The sequence below is a fragment of the Somniosus microcephalus genome, chromosome 26 (assembly GCF_052327205.1).
Source record: "Somniosus microcephalus isolate GS21.2 chromosome 26, FLI_Smic_1.0, whole genome shotgun sequence".
NCBI lineage: Eukaryota > Metazoa > Chordata > Chondrichthyes > Squaliformes > Somniosidae > Somniosus > Somniosus microcephalus.
The window spans coordinates 50,971,640-50,995,404 of record NC_141012.1 but is presented as its reverse complement, the minus strand read 5'-3'; the positions used below and the strand labels follow the sequence as shown (position 1 = coordinate 50,995,404).

The 23,765-nt window shown below is 49.7% G+C and overlaps 1 protein-coding gene and 1 pseudogene across 1 annotated transcript in view; both read left to right on the top strand.

The window, feature by feature from the left end:
- The first annotated feature begins 951 nt into the window (after positions 1–951).
- On the top strand, positions 952–23,139 carry LOC147100450 (uncharacterized; annotated as a pseudogene).
- Positions 18,323–23,765, top strand: part of LOC147100449 (G protein-activated inward rectifier potassium channel 4-like) — a 67,806-nt gene continuing 62,363 nt past the window's right edge. Inside the window, exon 1 of the mRNA XM_085968177.1 lies at positions 18,323–18,488. The gene's annotated coding sequence lies outside the window, so the exon portion shown is untranslated. The remainder of the gene's footprint in view (positions 18,489–23,765) is intronic.

Below are 23,765 nucleotides of genomic sequence, written 5' to 3'. Positions count from 1 at the left end.
AGGTATATCACCTTTTACTGTTCACTTGATGCTGGAGGTTGGAAGAGGACTTTTGAAACACATCGGGAGACTTTCTGGGACACTTTGTCAAGACTTCATCAACACTCGAGCAACATTTATTCTGGAAATTCTCTGAGGACTTCACCTAAAGAGAGTGGGTGCTGTGCCACTCCACCTTATTGGACACCTTATAGGAGGCACCAGGAGAAAGGGCGTGCTTGGACATCGGGCATCATGCTAGGGGGCCCCCTTGGTCTGCAGAAGGACACGAGGCCAGGCAGAGCAGCTCCAGCTGCTGCAGGAGAGAGGGACAGGAGGGCGAGGTGGACTCCTTCACCCCTATGGGTACAGGACATCTCTCCTCCTCTGGACCTCCAGTGCCACATCTGAGAGCCTGTGCGCCCTCCCCTGCAGCCCCTGAGCCATCCTGCAATGTGCTGTTGTGTGTCAGCCAGCACACTCCATACCTTCAGTGGAAGTGGGCGGGTGGAAGCTGCTCCACAAAAATTGTGTCTAATCAGCACTTGAGTGCTAAACCTGCAGGTGTCTGCTTTAGCCTCCAGGCAAGTTCAAATTATGGTCATCAACAATTAGGACCAAAATTGCGTGCTGAAACCAGACATTCAAACAGAAAGCCAAGAAACTGAACTCCCGAAAACGGGCGGGGTCATCGCCCAGCATTATTTTCCTGCGCTCGTTCTAATTGGTGCAGGCAGCACGCACAATTCATGCTGCCTGCTGATTTACAGGATTGTCGCGCTGATCTCAGCTAAACACGCTGCTGATTGGCTTAGGGCTCAGCAGGGGGGCCAATATCAGGGACCATCTACTGGCCAATAACGTTTGGCCTCGGTTCTCGGCACTACTTAAAGGGGAGGTGCTTTGTTGCAGAAGCGCCTCATTGTCAGGTGAAAGCAAAGCCACGGCGCAACACCCGAGAGAAAGGGCAAAATGTTTTTCAGATCGGCACTGGAGGCCTTGGTCCTGGGATCCAATGACAACGGGGCGTCCTATACCCGCATGGAGGCAGGAAGCCTTCAAGGTTGAACGTTAGAAGGATCTGGGAGGAGATTGCTCAATCCATCACCGCGATAAGTATTGTCCCCAGGACCTGGATCCAGGGCTGCAAAAAGTTTAATGACCTCACAGGGCAAATCAAGGTGAGTGAAGGCTTCAACAAATGCCATTTCCCAACATCTGCACCACAAGCCTCACACACTGCTCAATGCACCACACCCCCATCACTCCCTACCAACAATCTCCAGCTATCACCACTCATACCTCGCAATCATAGCTTCATTTCACCCTCACACACTTTCCACTGCTGCAAGACTCACACCCACATCTCACAGTTTGTAAACACCAACAGCTATTCAACCATGGCAGGCATATCACCCAAACACATTGCTCTACACTCACTGACACACTTCACCCAAACACATTGCTCTACGCTCACTGACACACTTCACCCAAACACATTGCTCCACACTCACTGACACACTTCACCCAAACACATTGCTCTACGCTCACTGACACACTTCACCCAAACACATTGCTCTACACTCACTGACACACTTCACCCAAACACATTGCTCTACGCTCACTGACACACTTCACCCAAACACATTGCTCTACACTCACTGACACACTTCACCCAAACACATTGCTCTACACTCACTGACACACTTCACCCAAACACATTGCTCTACACTCACTGACACACTTCACCCAAACACATTGCTCTACACTCACTGACACACTTCACCCAAACACATTGCTCTACACTCACTGACACACTTCACCCAAACACATTGCTCTACGCTCACTGACACACTTCACCCAAACACATTGCTCTACACTCACTGACACACTTCACCCAAACACATTGCTCTACGCTCACTGACACACTTCACCCAAACACATTGCTCTACGCTCACTGACACACTTCACCCAAACACATTGCTCTACACTCACTGACACACTTCACCCAAACACATTGCTCTACACTCACTGACACACTTCACCCAAACACATTGCTCTACGCTCACTGACACACTTCACCCAAACACATTGCTCTACACTTATTGACACACTTCACCCAAACACATTGCTCTACGCTCACTGACACACATCACCCAAACACATTGCTCTACGCTCACTGACACACTTCACCCAAACACATTGCTCTACACTCACTGACACACTTCACCCAAACACATTGCTCTACACTTATTGACACACTTCCCTTTTTCTTACAGGCCAAGGGGCACAGAACCAGAGAGAGCAACAGCAGACGGGAGGCGGCCAAGCAAGGCTTGACAACTTAACTAACCTGGAGGAAGCAGTGTTTGAAATAATTGGAGGGGCTGTGACAGAGTCTGTGGCCAGCGGAGAAGTGGAAAGCATCACTGACGAGGACGGTATGCTCATACCTAATCATTCTTCTCACATCCCACTTCCCCCTCAGCCCACAATCTCTTCTCGCTTACAAGCTGCTGATGGTGTATGCATGGATATCTTGCTTTCCCCCTCTCTCCTCACCACAACCCGACCCTTGTGACTTTCTGCTTTCAGATACTCAAGAACAGCCAGCAGCCCAGCCTGTCCTGAAGTTGGGGAAGACACTGATGGAGGAGAAGATAAAGACACACATAAGAATCATAAGAAGTAGGAGCAGGAGTAGGCCATACGGCCCCTCGGGCCTGCTCCGCCATTCAATAGGATCATGGCTGATCCGAACTTAGACTCACGTCCACTTCCCTGCCCTCTCCCCGTAACCCCTTATTCCCTTATCAGCTAGGAAACTGTATCTCCGTTTTAAATTTATTTAATGTCGCAGCTTCCACAACTCCCTGAGGTAGCAAATTCCATAGATTTACTACCCTCTGAGTGAAGAAGTTTCTCCTCATCTCAGTTTTGAAAGGGCAGCCCCTTATTCTAAGATTATGCCCCCTAGTTCTAGTCTCACCCATCAGTACAAACATCCTCACCGCATCCACCCGATCAAGCCCCCTCACAATCTTATATGTTTCGATAAGATCGTCTCTCATTCTTCTGAATTCCAATGAGTAGAGGCCCAACCTACTCAACCTTTCCTCATACGTCAACCCCCTCATCTCCGGAATCAACCGAGTGAACCTTCTCTGAACTGCCTCGAGAGCAAGTATATCTTTTCTTAAATATGGAAACCAAAACTGTACGCAGTATTCCAGGTGTGGCCTCACCAGTACCCTGTATAACTGCAGCAAGACTTCCCTGCTTTTATGCTCCATCCCCCTTGCAATAAAAGCCAAGATTCCATTGGCCTTCCTGATTACCTGCTGTACCTGCATACTAACCTTCTGTGTTTCATGCACCAGGACCCCCAGATCCCTTTGTACTGTAACACTTTGCAGTTTCTCTCCATTTAGATAATAACTTGCTCTTTGATTTTTTCTGCCAAAGTGCATAACCTCACACTTTCCAACATTATATTCCATCTGCCAAATGTTTGCCCACTCACTTAGCTTGTCTATGTCCTTTTGCAGGTTTTTTATGTCCTCACTCACTGCTTTCCCTCCTATCTTTGTATCGTCGGCAAACTTGGATACGTTGCACTCGGTCCCTTCCTCCAAATGGTTAATATAGATTGTAAAGAGTTGGGGTCCCAGCACTGACCCCTGCGGAACACCACTAGTTACTGATTGCCAACCAGAGAATGAACCATTTATCCCAACTCTCTGTTTTCTGTTAGATAGCCAATCTTCCACCCATGCCAGTATATTGCCCCCAATCCTGTGATTTTTTATCTTGTGTAGTAATCTTTTGTGTGGTACCTTGTCAAAAGCCTTTTGGAAGTCCAAATACACCACATCCACTGGTTCCCCTTTATCCACCCTGTTTGTTACGTCCTCAAAGAATTCGAGCAAATTTGTCAAACATGACTTCCCTTTCGTAAAACCATGCTGACTCTGTCCGATTAAATTATGCTTATCCAAATGTCCTGTTACTGCTTACTTAATAATGGACTCCAACATTTTACCAACCACAGATGTTAGGCTAACTGGTTTATAGTTTCCAGCCTTTTGTCTGCCTCCCTTTTTAAATAAGGGTGTTACATTAGCAGTTTTCCAATCTGCTGGGACCTTTCCTGAATCCAGGGAGTTTTGGAAAATTACCACCAATGCATCCACAATCCCTACCACCACTTCTCTCAAGACCCTAGGATGTAAGCCATCAGGTCCAGGGGATTTAGCCGCCTTTAGTCCCATTATCTTACCGAGTACCACCTCCTTAGTGATTTTCATCGTGTTTAGCTCCTCCCCCCATAGCCCCCTGTTTGTCCAGTGTTGGGATATTTTTAGTGTCCTCTACTGTAAAGACTGATACAAAATATTTGTTCAGCGTTTCTGCCATCTCCATGTTCCCCACCACTAATTTCCCGGTCTCATCCTCTAAGGGACCAACATTCACTTTAGCCACCCTTTTTCTTTTTATATAACTGTAGAAACTCTTGCTATCTGTTTTTATATTTTTTGCTAGTTTACTTTCATAATCTATCTTCCCTTTCTTAATTAATCTTTTAATTATTCTTTGCTGGCTTTTAAATGCTTCCCAATCTTCTATCCTCCCACTAGATTTGGCTACTTTATATGCCCTTGTTTTCAGTCAGATACTATCCTTTATTACTTTACTTAGCCACGGATGGCTGTCTTTTCTTTTATGCCCCTTTTTCCTCATTGGAATATATTTTTCTTGAAAGTTGTGAAATATCTCCTTGAATGTACACCACTGCTCATGTACCGTCTTACACTTTAATCTATTTTCCCAGTCCACTTTAGTCAACTCTGCTCTCATACCTTCATAGTCTCCTTTATTTAAGTTTAGTACGCTGGTTTGAGATCCAACTCTCTCACCCTCCAACTGAATTTGGAATTCAACCATGTTATGGTCACTCATTCCAAGGGGATCCTTTACTAGGACATTTTTTATTAATCCTGTCTCATTACACAGGACCAGATCTAAGATTGCCTGCCCCCTGGTTGGTTCAGTTACATACTGCTCAAGGAACCCGTCCCTAATGCATTCTATGAACTCTTCCTCAAGGCTGCCCTGCCCAATTTGATTTGTCCAGTCAATATGAAAGTTAAAATCCCCCATGATTATAGCTGTTCCCTTATTACAAGCCCCAACTATTTCCTGATTTATACTCCGAACAACAGAGTTGCAACTGTTAGGAGGCCTATAGACTATGCCCACTAGTGACTTTTTCCCCTTATTATTCCTTGGCCTAGAAATTCAGTTTTGCCAGTTTTGGGGCGCTAACGTTAGCGCCCGCCCGACTTTAACGCCCGCCCCAAAGTTGCGCCCCCTTCGCCGAAATTCAGTTGCTTCGCCCTAAGAGGTTGCTGGAGCGCTAAAAGAGGTGTTACACGACTATCTTTAGGCGCTAAGCCGGCGGTGCAGAGGGATAGCGCCGAGGCGAGGCGCAGCGCGGGTGCGGTCATTTTTTGATTGACAGCAGACCCCGTGGCGCCGGCCAGCTCTTAAAGGGGGAAGGGACGATTTGGTCTGCTGCCACGCCCTGCACACTGCAGCTTTCAAACTAGGCCTCAACACTGCTGCTGAGCCCAAGGAGCCATGGCAACGCATGAGTAGGCCCGTGAGCGTGCCCTGCGCTTCTCAGAGCGTGATCTGGATATCATGCTGACAGCATTGGAGAAGAGGCGCAGGATCTTGTTCCCAGACAATGGCAGGAATCCCACCCACCGCGTCTGCACCAAAGCCTGGAGGGAGATCGCCACCAGGGTGTCGTCCCACGGCGATGCCCCCAGGGACAAGGTGCAATGTCGGAAGAAATACAATGACCTGACCAGGATTGTCAGGGTGAGTATGCTTTCCACTCTCCTCCTCATTCTTGCATGTACACCTGACATGATGGGCAAAGGGACCTGAAAGGCCTAATGGGCAGCCCTCAGCCAGCAGCTTTGGGACAGTCATGAGCATCAATTGCACATTCTGCACTTTACACACTGGCCAAGCTATTCCACCATGAGAGGCAGTGCACACTAGATCAGGGCTACACTCTGGCCAAGCTATTCCACCATGGGAGGCAGTGCACACTACGTCACGGCTACACACCGTACTTAGAGCCCGTCCTTTCTCTTGCAGGCTAAACTTGCGAATAATCGCAAGCGCCGCAACATCACCGGGGGAGGCCGCGCCAAGTTCCAGAAGCTCACTCCCCTGGAGGAGCGCGCGAGTGGCCTCATGGGAGGCCGCGTGATTGTGCCCAGAGCGTGCGGAGAAGCCGACCCTCCGCTGCCCGGCAATGGTAAGGACCTCGCCTTTTGGCCCTCTCTCGTCGCACTTGCGCATCCGAGCTACCTCCTTTGCCACTGTGCCACCAATGCGCTGAATGCCACCAGTCATGACTCCCTCGCTGACGCCCTCTCCTCACTCTGAAGCTACTCTTGTGCCTTCCTACTTTCAGCTGGTGACGAAGAGCTCCCTGAAGCTGCCAGTGACAGCCCCTCCGAAAAGGAGGAGGAGGAGGAGGAGGAGGAAGAGCAACCCAGACCATCAGGGGAGGACTCAGGTCCCGCAGCAGAGGGCGAAGTGTTGGACACGTCTTCCCTGGACGAGAGCCTGGAGCAACTTTCGGAGGGGAGTGCAGCTGCTGGGACCAGTGGCGTCCAGCCACCCAGGAGGGCTGCGGGTGGGCCGCGGCCTTCCCTCCAGAGGGGGGAAGGATCGGAGGGGAGTGCAGTTGCTGCGGACATTCGGCGCCAGCAACGTGCCAAGGGTCACCTAGCTCGGACCATTGCTCCCCAGCGGGAGAGCCCCGCCTCCAGTCCGGCCACCTTCACCTCGGAGGAGGCGCGCCAGCTGGACCAAATGGCCGAGGATTCGGACCGCCGCCACACAGAGCTCATGCAGGTGGTGGGACGGATGCCTGAGGCCATCGAGTCGCTGGCGACCAGTGTGCGGGAGTTTGGGGCATCAAATGCCGAGAGTGGCCGGATGATGATGGAGGTAGTGGAACGGATGCCTCTGGCGATGGAGTCGCTGGCGGATGCCGTCAAGTCAGTGGCGGATGTGATGCGGGCGCAGACCAGGGCAACAGGGGCACTCACTGCTGCCACACGCGCTGCCTCAGCCAGGCATCGCCAGGACACCCGCCGCGCTGCAGCAGCACAGCGATCCGCCCTTCGGCTGATTGGTGCGGATCGTGCAGTGCGTGCCCGGGCGAGTGCCAGCGTGCGACATCACCAGCCAGCGCCTCCAATACGCCAGCTTGCCCACATTGCGCCATCCGTCGCCGCCACTCCCCCAGTGGAGCGTCAACGGCAAGCGGCTGGAGCTGATGGTGGGCATGCACATGTGCGCCAATCAACAGCCGGCCCCTCGAGGCCCAAAGCCCGTGTAGGCCGCCCCCCAAGGCCATCTGGCGGAAGGACATCTGACCCTCAGGCGCCTTCCCCCAGCCTCGCAGCAGCCACTGGGCAGAGCTTGTGGAGGAGCAGCAGGCCGGGCAGGGGCGCCAAAAGGCTGGACAAGGTCTCGCCCTCGCGGGCCACTAAGTAGAGGGTGTGGCCAGCTTTCATTTTATATGGCGGTGGACATCTTTATTTTGCCCATGGTTGTTTTGTTTATGGGTATGTTTTTTGCGTTAAGGCCGAGGTTGAGGCCTGGTTTGTTCAAATGTGGAGTTACTCCTCCCCAGGTTGTGGGAGTGAGTCGTTTGTTGCACTTTTTGTGGGGGCCATTGATTGTTTTTGGGATTCATGTGGGAAGGGGTTTCATTTTTGTCAAATATAAATTTATCTTTATTCAGACAGTGTCCATGGTTGTTCTTGTTAGTCTTTGTTGCCTTCGCCGGCTGAGGGCTTGCGGAGCGGCTGCATTCATCTTGCTTCATGGCCACAAGGCATTCCCTGACAGGGGGCTTAGAAGTTACGTTCAATAAGCTGGCGACGGACGGCCCTTGGACCTTGTCGCTCCCTCCTGGGAACGTACTCCTCCTCCTCCTCCTCCTCCTCCTGCTCCTCCTCCTGAGGTGGTGGTCCAATGTCAGGTGGCAGTGCCTGAATCCTGCGGAGAGCCAGGTTGTGTAGCATGCAGCAAACTACGACAAATTGGGAGACCCGGTGCGGCGAATACTGCAGAGATCCGCCGGAACGATCAAGGCAGCGGAACCGCTGCTTGAGGACCCCAATAGTTTGCTCGATGATGTTTCTGCTCCTTTGATGGCTCTCGTTGTATGCCTCTTCAGCAGCGGTCCTGGGCGCGCGGAGCGGGGTCATGAGCCAGGTACACAAAGGGTAGCCTTTGTCCCCGAGTAGCCATCCTCTTGGGGGAGGCTGTGCCTCGAACATGTCATGCACAGTACTCTGCCGCAGGATAAAGGCATCGTGGCAGCTGCCTGGAAAGCAGGCATTGACAGCCAGGATGCGCTGCTTGTGGTCACACACCAGCTGCACATTGAGAGAATGGTAGCCCTTCCGGTTGCGACACTGCTCGCCATGCTCCAGAGGTGCCCGCAAAGCCACATGCGTACAGTCAATGGCGCCCTGCACCAAGGGGAAGGCCGCGAGTCTTGCAAATCCCACTGCACGCTGATGCTGGCTCTCCAGGGCCATGGGGAAGGAGATGAATTGGCGTCTCCTTCTGAAAAGGGCATCGGTCACCTGGCGGATGCAGCGATGCACGCCGAACTGGGATATGTTAGCTATGTCCCCAACAGCAGATTGGAAGGAGCCGGTGGCATAGAAGTTCAATGCCACCGTCACCTTCACTTCCACCGACAGAGACGTCCTGCACCTGAGCTTTGGACGCAGATCTCTGCGAAGCAGGTGGCAGATCTCTGCAACCACCTCCTTTCGGAATCTCAGCCTTCTTACACATCGCGCGCCACTCATGGTGAGGTAGGAGCGCTGCTGGCGGTATACCCTGACTGGGTAAGGCCTATGTTGCCGACGCCTGTTGCCCCCTCTGCCTCTAGCCAGGGCTGCCCCTCTGACCCCGCGTCTGCGAGCCCTACGCACATGGCGCTGAAACTCCGCGTTGGCACCCCATGCAACCCCCATCAAATGCTGGCAAACAGTCAAATTTCCAACAGGGCACTTGCAGCGCTTTGGCCTGAGTCCAAAAATACCTGAGCTATTGCTGCACGAAACCAGTTAGCTCTCCTCCTTGTTGTGTGTCCAGAAATCCGTTGCCCAAGAGTGTTTGCTGCAAAATGGCTGCCCTTTATACTGCAGGGTACGTGCCCTTTAATTTGCGCTCCCTGGGGCCCGCGTCGGCTGTGTTGCGTTCCATTTTACAAACGCTCTGGCCGCCAGCCGCACAATGGGGCGGTCCGACTGAAGTTTGGAATCGGGGCGCGCAAAGGGCGTTGCACGAGGATGTGACGTCATTTTCTGCGCGCGCATCCGGGCGGGCGCTAAACTTTGCGCCGGCGCTAAGGGTCAACTTAATTTGGGGCGAGGCGCAAACTGCGCTGTGGCCGGGCGCTACACGCATAGCGCCCGAAATTCACTTCTCTTAAGGCGCTAACTGCTGGCGCAACCAACTGAATTTCTAGGCCCTTATCTCCACCCAAACTGTTTCACTATCCTGATCCTTTGACCCAGTATCATTTCTCACTATTGCAGTGATTCCATCCTTTATTAACATAGCCACCCCACCTCCCTTTCCTTCCTGTCTGTCCTTCCTAATTGTCAAATACCCCTGGATGTTTAGTTCCCAGTCATAGTCACCTTGCAGCCATGTTTCTGTAATGGCCACCAGATCATACTCATGTGCAGTTATTTGTACCGTCAACTCGTCTATTTTGTTATGAATGCTGCATCTGACACTCGCAGACACCAGCTCAGAAAATGGCACTGCACGTACTTTAGAGGGTAGCATAGACATGGGATCTGCACGTGGTGAGTCACCGGGTAAGAGTGGGCTGCAGCCAGACCAGGGGTAAAGAGTAGCTCAGGTGGCAGTTCCTCGGAGAGCGAGTTCGCACTTGAGTTCTGCTGCACAGGATGGCCTTGATGGGGTGACCTTAATAAGAAGGGTGATGGGCATGCACACAGAAATGCTTGGTGCAATGGCAAGCCTGCCAGAGAGCCTCTTGTCAGTGTCAAGGAGCATGGAGGAGTCCAGCTCTGATGTTGCACGGGGCTTTGCGCAGAGATTGGAGCCCATGTTTTCCAGGATGGAATTGATGGGCAAATCCATTAGAGACCTTATGGACTCAAAGATGATGCTGGATGTGATGAGCGATATCGCAGCTTCCATTGCAGCACAGGCGGAAGCGACCCAACGTCTCCGTGCTACAGTGGAAGCTCAGACTGCTCTCACACAGGCTCAGCTTGCTGCCACGCAAGCTCCAACTGTCGCCATCATCGCTGGGTTTACGTGTGTCGAAAGGGGCTTGCAGGGTGTCGCAGCAGTCCAGCAATCCGTCCCCCAACAGATGACTAGGAATGTTAAGGCGCCGCCCCGGGGAAGTGGCAGTGGCTCCGTGGAGCAAGGACCTGCTGTCCTCTCTCAGGACAACAGCATTCCTACTCCCACCACTGCCACTCCGCCGGTGCCCTTGCTGCTGCCTGTCAGCCAGTCAGCCCAGACCGAGGTGGTGCAGTCCACAGCCGGGTCTTCTAGGCCCAGAGCTGCTCGAGGTCATCCTGCAAGGCCATCTGTAGTTTCCTCCATGGAAAGTCAGCAGCCTTCCACCAGCCATGCTGCAGCCACTGGGGGAAGCATTTTGTTGGCGCACTAGAGTAGGTAAAGACACACGAAAGACAGACATGAAGGGAATGCACAAGGGTGAGTAGTTGACATTGGTCTTTTGATTTGACCTTGATGAATTTTTGAATTATGTTTGGAATGTGTGTTTTGTGGTGTCTCTCATTTGAGCTTTGTGCCCAGGAGGACGCTGTGATGTTCCGTGACAGCGGGATGGTATGATGGGGAAGTGGTGACCAACGGGGACCTGGGGTTTCATTCATTGGAATCGGAGTCTGATGAGGCGTTCATGGACAGCCTGTCCAGAACAGGGATCTGCTGCCTGCCTCCTCCCTTCCTCCTCCTCCTCGTCTTCCTCTTCCTTCTCCTGAGGTGGTCCCGGAACCCGTGGTTGCAAAGGCTGCGTGTTCATGATTGACAAGTTGTGGAGGATGCAGCAGACCACCACAAAATGGGACACCCACTCCAGCGAGTACTGGAGGGCTCCTCCCGAGCAGTCATGGAAGCGGAACCATTGCTTTAGCACCCAGAGTGTCTGCTCGATGATGTTCCTGGTGGCGGCATGGCTCTCATTATATGAGGCCTGGTCACGAGTGTTGGGGTTGCGGAGGGGAGTCATGAGCCAGGTGCAGAGGTGATAGCCCTTGTCTGCGAGCAGCCACCCTCAGGTTTGACGTGGTGGCTGGAAGAATGCTGGCTCACTGGACTGGCACAGGATGAAGGCATCATGACTGCTGCCAGGAGAGCAGGCACTCATCATCACGATGCACTGGGCGTGGTCGCACAACAACTGCACATTAAGTGAGTAGTAGCCTTTGCGGTTACAGAACATGTTGACACTGCCCAATCCTATTATTATTTTCTAAATGCCCTGTTATCACGTCCTTAATAATAGATTCTAGCATTTTCTCTACTACTGATGTCAGGCTAACTGGTCTGTAGTTCCCCAATTTCTCTTTCCCTCATAGTCATAATGGCACAGAAGGAGGCCATTCAGCCCATCGAGTCCTTTTTTAAATAGTGGGGTTACATTAGCTACCTTCCAATCCTTGGGAACCATTTCAGAATCTATGGAATTTTGGAAAATGACATCCATTATCTCTATAGCCACCTCTTTCAAAACCCTAGGATGTAGGCCATCAGGTCCAGGGGATTACTCAGCTTTCAGTCCCATTAATTTCTCCAGTACTTTTTTTTACTAATACTAATTTCTTTCAGTTCCTCATTCTCGCTAGAGCCTTGGTTCTCCATTATTTCCGGAAAGTTTTTTGCGTCTTCTTCCGTGAAGACAGACACAAAGTATTTGTTTAATTTCTCTGCCATTTCCTTATTGCCCATTATAATTTCTCCTGTCTCAGCCTGTAAGGGACCCACATTTACTTTTGCTGATCTTTTCCTTTTTACATACCTATAAAAGCTTTTACAGTCTGTTTTTATGTCCCTTGATGGTTTACTCTCATATTCTATTTTCCCTTTCTTTATCAATTTCTTGGTCCTCCTTTGCTGAATTCTAAAATCCTCCCAATCCTCAGGCTTACTACTCTTTTTGGCAACATTATAAGCCTCTTCCTTTGATCTAATATTATATTTGCCTTCTCTTGATAGCCACAGTTGAACCACTTTTCCTGTGGGGTTTTTGTGCCTTAAAGGAATGTATATTTGTTGTAAATTATGTATTAATTATGTAAATGCAAGCTATTGCTTGTCTACCATCATACCTTTTAATGTAGTTTCCCAATCTACCTTATAAACTCGCCCCTCATACCTACGTAGTTTGCTTTGTTTAAATTTAAGACCCTAGTTTCAGATTTAACAAAATCACATTCAAAATCAATAAAAAATGTTATCATATTATGGTCACTCTTCCCTAAAGGCCCCTTTACTAAAAGGTTATTAATTAACCCTTTCTCATTGCACAATACTAGATCTAAAACAGCCTGTTCCCTAGTTGGTTCCTCAACATACTGATCTAGAAAACAATCTTGCATACATTCCATGAATTCGTCCTCCACACTATTACTGCAAATTTGGTTTGCCCAGTCTATATGTAGATTAAAGTCCCCCATGATTACTGTATTACCCTTGTTACATGCACCTCTAATTTCCTGAGTTATACTCTGCCCTACATAACAACTACTGTTTGGGGGCCTAAAACAACTCCCACCAATGTGTTCTGCCTCTTGCTGTTTCTTAGCTCCACCCAAACTGATTCTACTTCTTGATTTTCTGAGCCAAGATCCTTTCTCTCTACTGTCTTTATCCCATCCTTGATTATCAGGGCTACCCCTCCTCCTTTTCCATTTGGCTATTTCTTCTAAAAGTTAAGTATCCTGGAATATTTAATTCCCAACCTTGGCCACTTTGCAACCACGTCTCCGTTATGGCTATTAGATCAAACCTGTTCATTTCTATCTGCGCTATTAATTCATCTATTTTGTTGTGAATGCTTCGTGCATTCAGATATAGTGCCTTTAGCTTTGACTTATTTCTATTTTTCCCTGATGTCACTTTAGTCACTGATGCCCTATGACCTTTGTTACTCTCTCTGTCCCTTCCTGACCCACTCTGCTTATTTTTACCCAAAACTCTACTCTGCTCCAGAGCCTTGACATTTCTCTCGCTGCTTTTAAATTTACTCTTTCCTGAATCCTCCCACCCCCTTCATTAGTTTAAAGCCCTGTCTACTGCCCTAGTTAATCGGTTCGCCAGGACACTGGTCCCAGCCCGGTTTAAGTGGAGCCTGTCCCAAGGGAACAGTTCCCTCTTTCCCCATTACTGGTGCCAATTACCCATGAACTGAAACCCATTCCTCCCACACCACTCTTTGAGCCACGCATTTAAACCTTTAATCTGTTTGTCACTATGCCAATTTGCGCGTGGCTCAGGTAACAATCCAGAGATTATTACCTTTGAGGTTCTGCTTTTTAATTTGGATCCTAGCTCCTCAAACTCCCTCAGCAGAACCTCATTCCTAGTTGTTGGTTCCTACGTGGACCATGACAACTGGATCCTCCATCCCCCACTCCAAGTTCTTCTCCAGCCACGAGGAGATGTCTTTAACCCTGGCACCGGGCAGGCAACACAACCTTCAGAACTCTCGGTTGCGGCTGCAGAGAACAGTATCTCTACCCCTGACTATACTGTCCCCTACCACAACTACATTCCCTTTCACACCCCCCACTTCAATGGCCTCCTGCACCATCGTGCCATGGTCAGCTTGCTCATCGATCCTGCAGGCTTTTCCCTCATCCACACAGGCAACAAGAACCTCATGCCTGTTGGACAAGAGCAAAGGCTGAGGCCCCTCCAGCACTGCACCTGGGGTCCCCTTACCTGCCTGAGTTGCAGTCACACCCTCCTGTCCCTGACCACTAACCAGACCTGTACCACTACCTAACCTAAGGGGTGTGACTGCCTCCTCGATCAAAGTGTCCATGTAACTCTCCCCATCCCTGATGCCCCGCAATGTCTGCACCTCAGACTCCAGCTCAAAAACTCTGAGCTGAAGTTCCTCAAGATGCCGACACTTACTGCAAACATGGTTGTCCGGGATCACAATGCTCTCTGACATAATAAAACTCACTACACACTTGGTTTGAGCAGAAAGCAAGGCTTTAATCAACTTGTTTCAGAATATGGAAGTCTAGTTGTACTTCACTAGCTCCTTGTCTTACAAAATGTCCCTGGAAAGCTGGGGCCAATGCCCGAGTATTTATACTCCTTGGACGGCGCCACCAGCTGGCCGTCCAGTGTTATTTCATAGGTAGTTTCTCGATGATGAGATTTATGACACTCTCCACAAACTCCCACATGCTCCAGTTGTGGCACACCGCCTGCACTGCCATCCCTATATGACCTTGTTTTATTTAATACATGTAATTAAATTTGTAATTAGGTAACTTAGTTTACAGTGTCGTTTCTTGACTACTTACTTGATCCAGATTAAGTTAAGGGTATTGAAATTAAATATCTACCTGTAACACAAAGCACTACAAGTAATGTAGGCAAAAAGCAGCAACTCCTGCCCCCACTTCTCCGAATTTCCACTCTTTCCAAATTCCCAAATAAAACACCCTGTTCAAGTCCACTCCGTTTAATCCCACTCTCCTCCTCCCTCTGCGAGCACCTTCTCCCTTACTTCGCTGCCTTTGCTCCATCTCCCTATCATACTTGAGCGAGAGGGGGACTGCAAATAGAGCCCCATGACTGGGAGCAAGTGGTGTGAGCAGAGTCCTTTAAATGAGAAGCAAGGTGTTCTCCACTTGCACCAATACTCCCTGACACCTCAGCAACTTTACAACTCTAGAAAACTCCAAACAGTTGCACAAACTTAGACAGAGCCAGTAGAACTGAGCAAGCAAGTCAGCTGCAAGTTGTTGATGGTTACTTTAACTAGCGCTGCTAAGGGGGTCCTTCCTGCTGCTGAGCGCACGGCCAGCTGGTCGCGATTAGGAGAGGGCGTTAAATGGAGCGGCGACGTCCAAAATAGCAAATCGTGCGTCAAATCAGTGTTACACACTCACTGACATCACCATCGGCCTCATCTAAATATCTGGAGCGAGCGCTGACCTCCGCAAAATGGCGGCTGCCGCAGGACCCGCGGAAGCGGGCGGAAACAAGTCGGCCGCCATTTTTCATCAAAACCGGCCTTAACAGCCGACGATACACCCCCAAATTTCGCGCCCGGCGTGTCTTATTAGCACAGCACCCACATAGTGCCTGTTTTCACCCTTTCATCAAAATAATCCGCACAGAGTCTTAACCAGGAAGCATAGCTTAGATTTAAATCTGAAATGAAATGAAGATTGGAAAAGAAAGATGGGTTTAAGAGAGAGAGATAAAAGAGACAGACAGAAAAAGTAAAACAAATTATTTTCATTTTTTTCATCTCCAACACTAATTAAACTCTGAAGGAATGAGACTCCACACATAACATTTAAATTTCAGGCCAGAGAGGTTGTTTGGCAGCAATTATCACTTATCACGCTGATAAAAATTCACTTACTCCTAAATGGGGTGTGAAGGGGTGGAGGGTGCAGATCGGGATGGGAGCTTGAATATTCTTGCCCAGGGCCCCACGGGTTCTTAATGGGACTCTGCTGAAAGTGCTTTTATTATAGCGCAGTGAAGGGGTGCTCTGCGTTAACAAGAGCTCCACTTCACACATCCACATGGAATAGAGAACTGGGCTCATTGTTTTGAAGCTTCACTCCCAGTCCTGCTTGCACTGAGAGAGGCTGGAAAGTCAGGGGTACAGTGCTGTAGCCACATCCCTGCCACCATGCTCCCCGTCCCTGAGATGATGGTTTAGGGCAGGAGCTGCATGAAAATGACCCTGTTATGAACACATATAGGAATAGCTTTAAAACTATCCAACATCAGAGGGATTAGATAGCGAGAGAGAGAGAGAGAGTGACAGATGAGAGAGAGAATGATAGAGAGAGAGAGAGCGACAGATGAGAGAGAGAATGATAGAGAGAGAGAGAGCGACAGATGAGAGAGAGAATGATAGAGAGATAGATAGAGAGAGAGGGAGGTAGATAGGTAGAGATAGGTAGTATCATAAACAAAAGACTTATAAACTTCCTTGAGGAGCACAATGTATTGAGAAAAAGCCAAATTGGATTCCTGCCAAACTATAGAACATCAGATCATATCTTCACCCTACAGACCCTAATTGACAAACACGTTCATCAAAACAAAAGCAAAATCTATGCATGCTTTATAGATTTCCAGAAGGCTTTCGATTCCATCTGGCACGACGGTTTATTCCTGAAACTTATCGAAAGCGGGGTAGGGGGAAAAACATATGATGTAATTAAATCAATGTATACAAACAACAAATGTGCAGTTAAAATTGGAGACAAACAAACAAAATACTTCCCACAGGGGCGGGGGGTGACGCAGGGCTCGCCCATCTCACCGACACTCTTTAATATTTACATAAATGAATTGGCAAAACTACTTGAACAATCTACAGCACCCGGCCTCACCCTATATGAATCCAAGGTTAAATTCCTCCTCTATGCAGATGACCTGGTTCTGCTGTCACCAACTAAGGAGGGTCTACAGCAGAACCTGGATCTGCTGGAGTCGTTCTGCCAGACCTGGGCCCTGACAATAAATCCCCAAAAAACCAAAGTCCTTGTGTTCCAGCAAAGATCCAGACATCAGGGACCCAAAATAAATTTCACACTAGGAACAACCAAAATTGAACAAACCACTAACTACACATACTTGGGCTTAAAAATCAGTTCTACGGGAAATTTTCATCTGGCTGTGAATGAACTGAAAGAGAAAGCAAGAAGGGCTTTCTATGCCATTAAAAAATCAATCCAAATAGAAATCCCAATTAGCATTTGGCTCAAAATTTTCAAATCAGTAATTGAACCAATTGCACTCTATGGCAGAGGTGTGGGGACCGCTAACACAACAAGAATTTGCAAAATGGGACAAACATCCAATTGAGATCCTACATGCAGAATTCTGTAAAAGTATCCTCCGGACTCAAAGGAAAACCGTAAACAATGCATGCAGGGCAGAACTAGGCCAATATCCATTAATAATCACTATCCAAAAAAGAGCCACCAAATTTTGGAAACACCTAGAAATGAGCAACCCCCAATGCTATCATTACGAAGCCCTGAAATGCCAAGAGAGGACCATAAAGAAGAATACCCTCAGTCAACTAGTCCTGGGACTCAGTGAAGTAACTACTAACACTACTAACAATAACCAGCCCCAGGACAGTGACAGCGTAACACAAAGAATTCGACCCAACACAAACGTCGCTAAGCAAAAGGAAAAATATCTGTCATATTGGGCAGAAACAACAAAAACCCAAAGCAAACTCAATTGCTACTTGGCCCTAAACAGACAATACAACATGGCTGATTACCTGACCAGGGTAAAGGATAGCAAAATGAGAAAAACCTTGACAATGTACAGACTTAGTGAACATCGCCTGGCGATCGAAAAAGGTAGACACAGGCAGACCTGGCTACCAAGAGAGGACAGGATATGCTCTCACTGCGGTCAGGGAGTGGTGGAGACAGAGATGCACTTCCTCACAGCGTGTAGAAAATATCAGGGCATAAGGGAGAATTTCTACCCAAAATTCACAAAAATATGCCCGGAATTCAGAAATTTGAATGACGACCAAAAACTCCCATACCTACTAGGGGAAGAGAGAAATTGTGTAACCTTAGCGGCACACTATGTTACAGCTTGCCATAAACAGAGGGACAACCACTAAATATAAGAAAAGAGTATATACAAATTATATGAATGTATATTTATACACTCAGGGATATACCTGTTTGTACACTGTATGGATAGATCTGTATTTTTGTGTACAACCATGAATGTTTTTCGATGCTTTGGCAACATAGGATGTACCTTGTCATGCCAATAAAGCGATTTGAATTGAATTGAATTGAATTGAATTGATAGGTAGAGAGAGAATGATAGATAGATAGATAGACACACAAATGATAAACAGATATAGTTAGACAGATAATATTTCAACAGGATAAAGGACAGACACTCTGAAAAGCCCTGTTGCAACTCAGCACTGTTAATTACTAAACTGTGACGGCGGCTGATGCTGTGATCACATGGCTCCCTCTCCCTCTCTCTCTCCCATGTATAACTCTCTCTCTGCCTGCTCGGGGAGAGGAAGCTGGAGCTGCTGCGAGAGACAGACGGATCGGAACAAGCGGGTGTGATGGAGCGAGGACAGAGGGACTAACCCCGGGGGCTGTGCTGTAAGTCCGATGGCGGATTCCCCTTGCAGTTTCCAGATAGCCCCGGGCCGGTTGCGGGAGGTATGGGACGCCGGGGTTCCAGTTGGGGGTTAAGGGATGGGGACGCCGATGGGGCTGAACTTTAGACTATAGGGACCACCTTGCACGCTGAGCCAGGGGGTGGGGAGCAGGCGGTGTCAGACTGGAGCAGAGTGGGTGAGTCAGTGAGCCCTGGAAATGTGGATCTGACTCTCCTCCACACCGCCTGAAAAGGACAGGCACGGTGCAGCTTTTAATAAGAAGCGTTTAAAGTTGGGTGGATTGGGTTGGATTTCACTAGCAGTTGGAAATGCTGCTTTGATAGGACGGTGGGTTCCGTACTGCGCCAGGTAGCAGAGCCCTGGTCGGGAGGGCTGAAGGGTGCGGTGAAATGTAGGTTTCCTGGTGGGATTTGACAAGGGAGATTTTATTTTTGTGTTAAAAATGCAAAGCGCCGGAGGCGGGGGAAGCGATTTCCTGAGTGTGATACTGATCTGGCCAGTTACACGCGCTGACACTGAGCAGAGGAACGGGCTCCGAATCCGGAGACCCGCCCTATGGGTTCAGAGCAGCCAGACTGCAGTTATACCGCAAGCTGGTGTCAGAGGGTGACTGGTGGGAGCCGGAGTGAGACCGGATTGCCCAGCCACTCTCTCACTTTCTCCTGAGTCATCACCTGAAATTAGTTTGTGTAAGGAGGCAGAAGATGTCAAGTCTGGCTGCACCCGGAGTCAAAGCCAGAGCGCAGGTGAGACAAGGGGGCAGAGGCAGGTGAGACAAGGGGGCAGAGGCAGGTGAGACAAGGGGGCAGAGGCAGGTGAGACAAGGGGGCAGAGGCAGGTGAGACAAGGGGGCAGAGGCAGGTGAGACAAGGGGGCAGAGGCAGGTGAGACAAGGGGGCAGAGGCAGGTGAGACAAGGGGGCAGAGGCAGGTGAGACAAGGGGGCAGAGGCAGGTGAGACAAGGGGGCAGAGGCAGGTGAGACAAGGGGGCAGAGGCAGGTGAGACAAGGGGGCAGAGGCAGGTGAGACAAGGGGGCAGAGGCAGGTGAGACAAGGGGGCAGAGGCAGGTGAGACAAGGGGGCAGAGGCAGGTGAACATCAATCCTTGGTTCATGGCTTTCGGTCCTGGCCAAGGGTGGCAGCTGGATTGTGATCTCGCCACAGATGCAGACTGGCCTGATGTGCGATTTTGGCTCTCGCTCTGTTGGCGCTACAGTTTTTTCGGTTTATCTTGAACGGATTGGCCTCCTGGGTTGGTTTGTTCAGGTGGGGTGAGTGGGACTGAGATGTGGGCCGCAGGGGGGCGCTGCCTGTCCAGGTGTGAGCAACAGACAGGGTCCCGGAGAGAGGGAGCTCACTCGCACTTAAAAGTACCTTCACTTGACAGGGAGAAAAAGGCAAAAATCTTGTCCATTTTTATCTCATTTGCACTTTTCTCTGTCAGTTACCCATTTACTTTACCTCAGTGAACGTGAACAATCTTTTAAATTGTGATTAAGATTATTAGTAGTGCAAGAGTAGATAGGGAGAAACTGTATCCAGTGGCTGGAGGGTCGGTTACCAGAGGGCACAGATTTCATGTCATTGGCAATAAAGCCAAAGCACTGCCTGAAAGGGCAGTGGAAGCAGATTCAATAGTAATCTTCAAAAGGGATTTGGATAAATATTAGAAAAGGAAAAATGTGCAGGGCTTTGGGGAAAGAGCGAGGGAGTGGGACTAATTGGAGAGCTCTTTCAAAGAGCTGGCACATGCACGATGGGCCGAATGACGACCTTCTGTGCTGTGTCCTTCTATCTATGATTCTATAAAGAAATTGTGTATTAATTAACTAGAATAATATTGTCCAATATGACACTGTGTGTTCTTATAACCCACATTATTGTCATTTGTGTTTGAACTCAGCTTGCATTGTAGTCAGGTGATTTATTTGTTTTTGGCAATTTTCCCTTCTCCTGAAGACACCGACTTACTGGGGGACAGTAACACAGACACTGACTCTCACTGGGGTACGGGTTCCACAGACACTGAATCTCACTGGGGTATGGGTTCCATGGACACTGACTCTCACTGGGTACAGTTTCCACAGACATTGACTCTCACTGGGGTACAGGTTCCACGGACACTGAATCTCACTGGGGTACGGGTTCCACGGACACGGACTCTCACTGGGTACGAGTTCCACGGACACTTACTCTCACTGGGGTACAGTTCCATAGACACTGACTCTCACTGGGGTATGGGTTCCACAGACACTGACTCTCACTGGGGTACGAGTTCCACAGACACTGACTCTCACTGGGGTATGGGTTCCACAGACACTGACTCTCACTGGGGTATGGGTTCCACAGACACTGACTCACTGGGGTACAGGTCCCAGGGACGCTGTCTCCCACTGGGGTACAGGTTCCACAGACACTGACTCTCACTGGGGTACAGGTTCCACAGACACTGACTCTCACTGGGGTACGGGTTCCACTGACACTGACTCTCACTGGGGTACGGGTTCCACAGACACTGACTCTCACTGGGGTAAGTTTTCCACAGACACTGACTCTCACTGGGTATGGGTTCCACAGACACTGACTCTCACTGGGGTATGGGTTCCAGACACTGACTCTCACTGGGGCACAGTTCCACAGACACTGACTCTCACTGGGGTACAGTTCCACAGACACTGACTCTCACTGGGGTACAGGTTCCACAGACACTGACTCTCACTGGGGAACAGTTCCACAGACACTGACTCTCACTGGGGTACAGTTCCACAGACACTGACTCTCACTGGGGTACAGTTCCACAGACACTGACTCTCACTGGGGTACAGTTCCACAGACACTGACTCTCACTGGGGTACAGTTCCACAGACACTGACTCTCACTGGGGTACAGTTCCACAGACACTGACTCTCACTGAGGTATATGTTACAGGGACGCTGTCTCTCACTTGGGCACAGTTCCACAGGCAGAGTGAAGCCCTAATATTTACGGTGAGGCTGATAACGGCTGAAGAAGCTGGCGAGGCCGAGGATGTGAAGATCCAGCCGAACTTAACGGCAGGACCTAATTTTCTTCCGTTTCCCACCCGCCAGCTGGCCAAGCAGACAGGCTGACCGGTGGCCGGGGGGGGGGGGGTTGGTGGGGGAACAGCAGTGGCAATCGGGAAGGTGGGTGAAGGTCGGTGATTGGGGCTTCGGGGGTGGAATCGGTCGCGATCGGCAGAGGGTAGAGAGTGGCCGCGATCGGCAGAGGGTAGAGGCCGCGATCGGCAGAGGGTAGAGAGTGGCCGCGATCGGCAGAGGGTAGAGAGTGGCCGCGATCGGCAGAGGGTAGAGGCCGCGATCAGCAGGGACTTGGTGCATTCCCTTCCTCGCCATGTGATTCTCCCAAATGGTTTAGAAGATGAAATTCAACTTCAGCAGGTGTTGATGGCGGGGCCGTGGACCAACTACCCTTGAAGTCAGTAGAAAGGAGAATGAACGGCTGATCCACCACCGTCTGATTCACACCCGCTGAAGTTGAATTTCATCTGTTTAATATTTTGAGGAAAAGTTTCTTTCTGCACATCCGCCCCCCCCCCCCCCACACTGAAACTACAGACTCGAGGACCCTGTGTCACCTTTGATCATTTGCCTCAATCGAGGTGGCAACATCGGAATTGCTAGACAGAAGAGTCCATGTTGATGAAGAGTCCCAGACCTGAAACGTTAACTCTGTTTCTCTCTCCACGGATGCTGTCTGGCCTGCTGAGTATTTCCAGCATTTTCTGTTGTTATTTAAGCTCCATCTAGTTCGCCCTCTCCCATCCTGGCTCTCACACGATACAACGATAATGGAGTTGTTGACTTATCACAGCGACCAATCTCCATCAGTGAGTCTACAACAGACCCAGACATGAGCCGAGGGAACCCCCAGTGGTGGAGCTTTGGGAAGCTGCTCCTCTCCAGCCTGCTACACCTCCCGCATGCCATGTCCCAGGAAGCCGCACAGTCCTGAAACTGGCCACCGAACTTCCCCCCACAACCACCCCACCCAATCACTCCCGGGTACCCTGTTGCCTCACAGCACCAGGGACCCGGGTTCGAATCCGGCCTCGGGTGACTATCTGTGTGGAGTTTGCACATTCTCCCCGTGTTTGCGTGGGTTTCCTCCGGGTGCTCCGGTTTCCTCCCACAGTCCAAAGATGTGCGGGTTAGGTTGATTGGCCATGATAAATTGACCCTTAGTGTTAGGGGGATTAAATACGTGGGGTTACGGGGATAGGGTGGGATATGTGTTGGTGCAGGCTCGATGGGCTGAAATGGCCTCTATTTGCACTGTGGGGTTTCTGTGATTCTGTGATACCCATAAACTGCCCAAACCCCTCGACTCAGGCTCCACCCAGTAACTCACTCCTGCATATTAATGATTGTAGATATTAAAGGTGATCTTTCTCTCAGCTGGAGTCTCCAGTTACACCGTCACTGTGTTGAAATTGAGACTCTTCGGCTCCCTGTCTGCATCTCTAACTCATTCTTTCCCAGTTCTGCAAAGCCATCGTCCCTCCCACCCTCTCGGCAGCCTCCTGCACTGTGGGTCTTGGTCACGTCACCTCGGCTTCTCAATTCACTGGCCGGTGGGATTCTGTGTTTTGACTGGCAGCGGGAGGCCTCGCTCGCAGTCCTGTATATCACCTTCTGTCTGTGCTTCACTGTGAGACCCACACAGACTGGAAAATTCAGCCCAGGATGGAAACCACCTGAATCCCCCCACGAGTTAAATGATAGCCTGTAGCTGTCCGGATGGCCATTAATCCCTGTGATAATATTGTTATTTATGCTGTTTAGAGAAAACCAGGCTGGTTCAAAATGATATTAGTGTTATTAAATTGAATTGTTGTGTTATCTTACCGTTGAAACAGCCGGCACTTCACGCAGCACTCTCTCATCCTCAGCACCATAATAATTAGCAAACTCTCCCCTCGTATTCACAGAAATGTCTCCCGATTATTCACTTGCAGAGTTTCTATGAGACTGTGTAACATGATGTTCCCTTCACCCAGTCAGAGAGCTGTTATTTCTGGCTGGTCAGCCTTGTTTAGTGAGAGCTGTCAATCCTTGGGGGGAAGATGGAAACAGGGGGAGTCCAGAACCAGGGGTCACAGTCTAAGGATAAGGGGTAAGCCATTTAGGACAGAGATGAGGAGGAATTTCTTCACCCAGAGAGTGGTGAACCTGTGAAATTCTCTACCACAGAAGGCAGCGGAGGCCAATTCATTAAA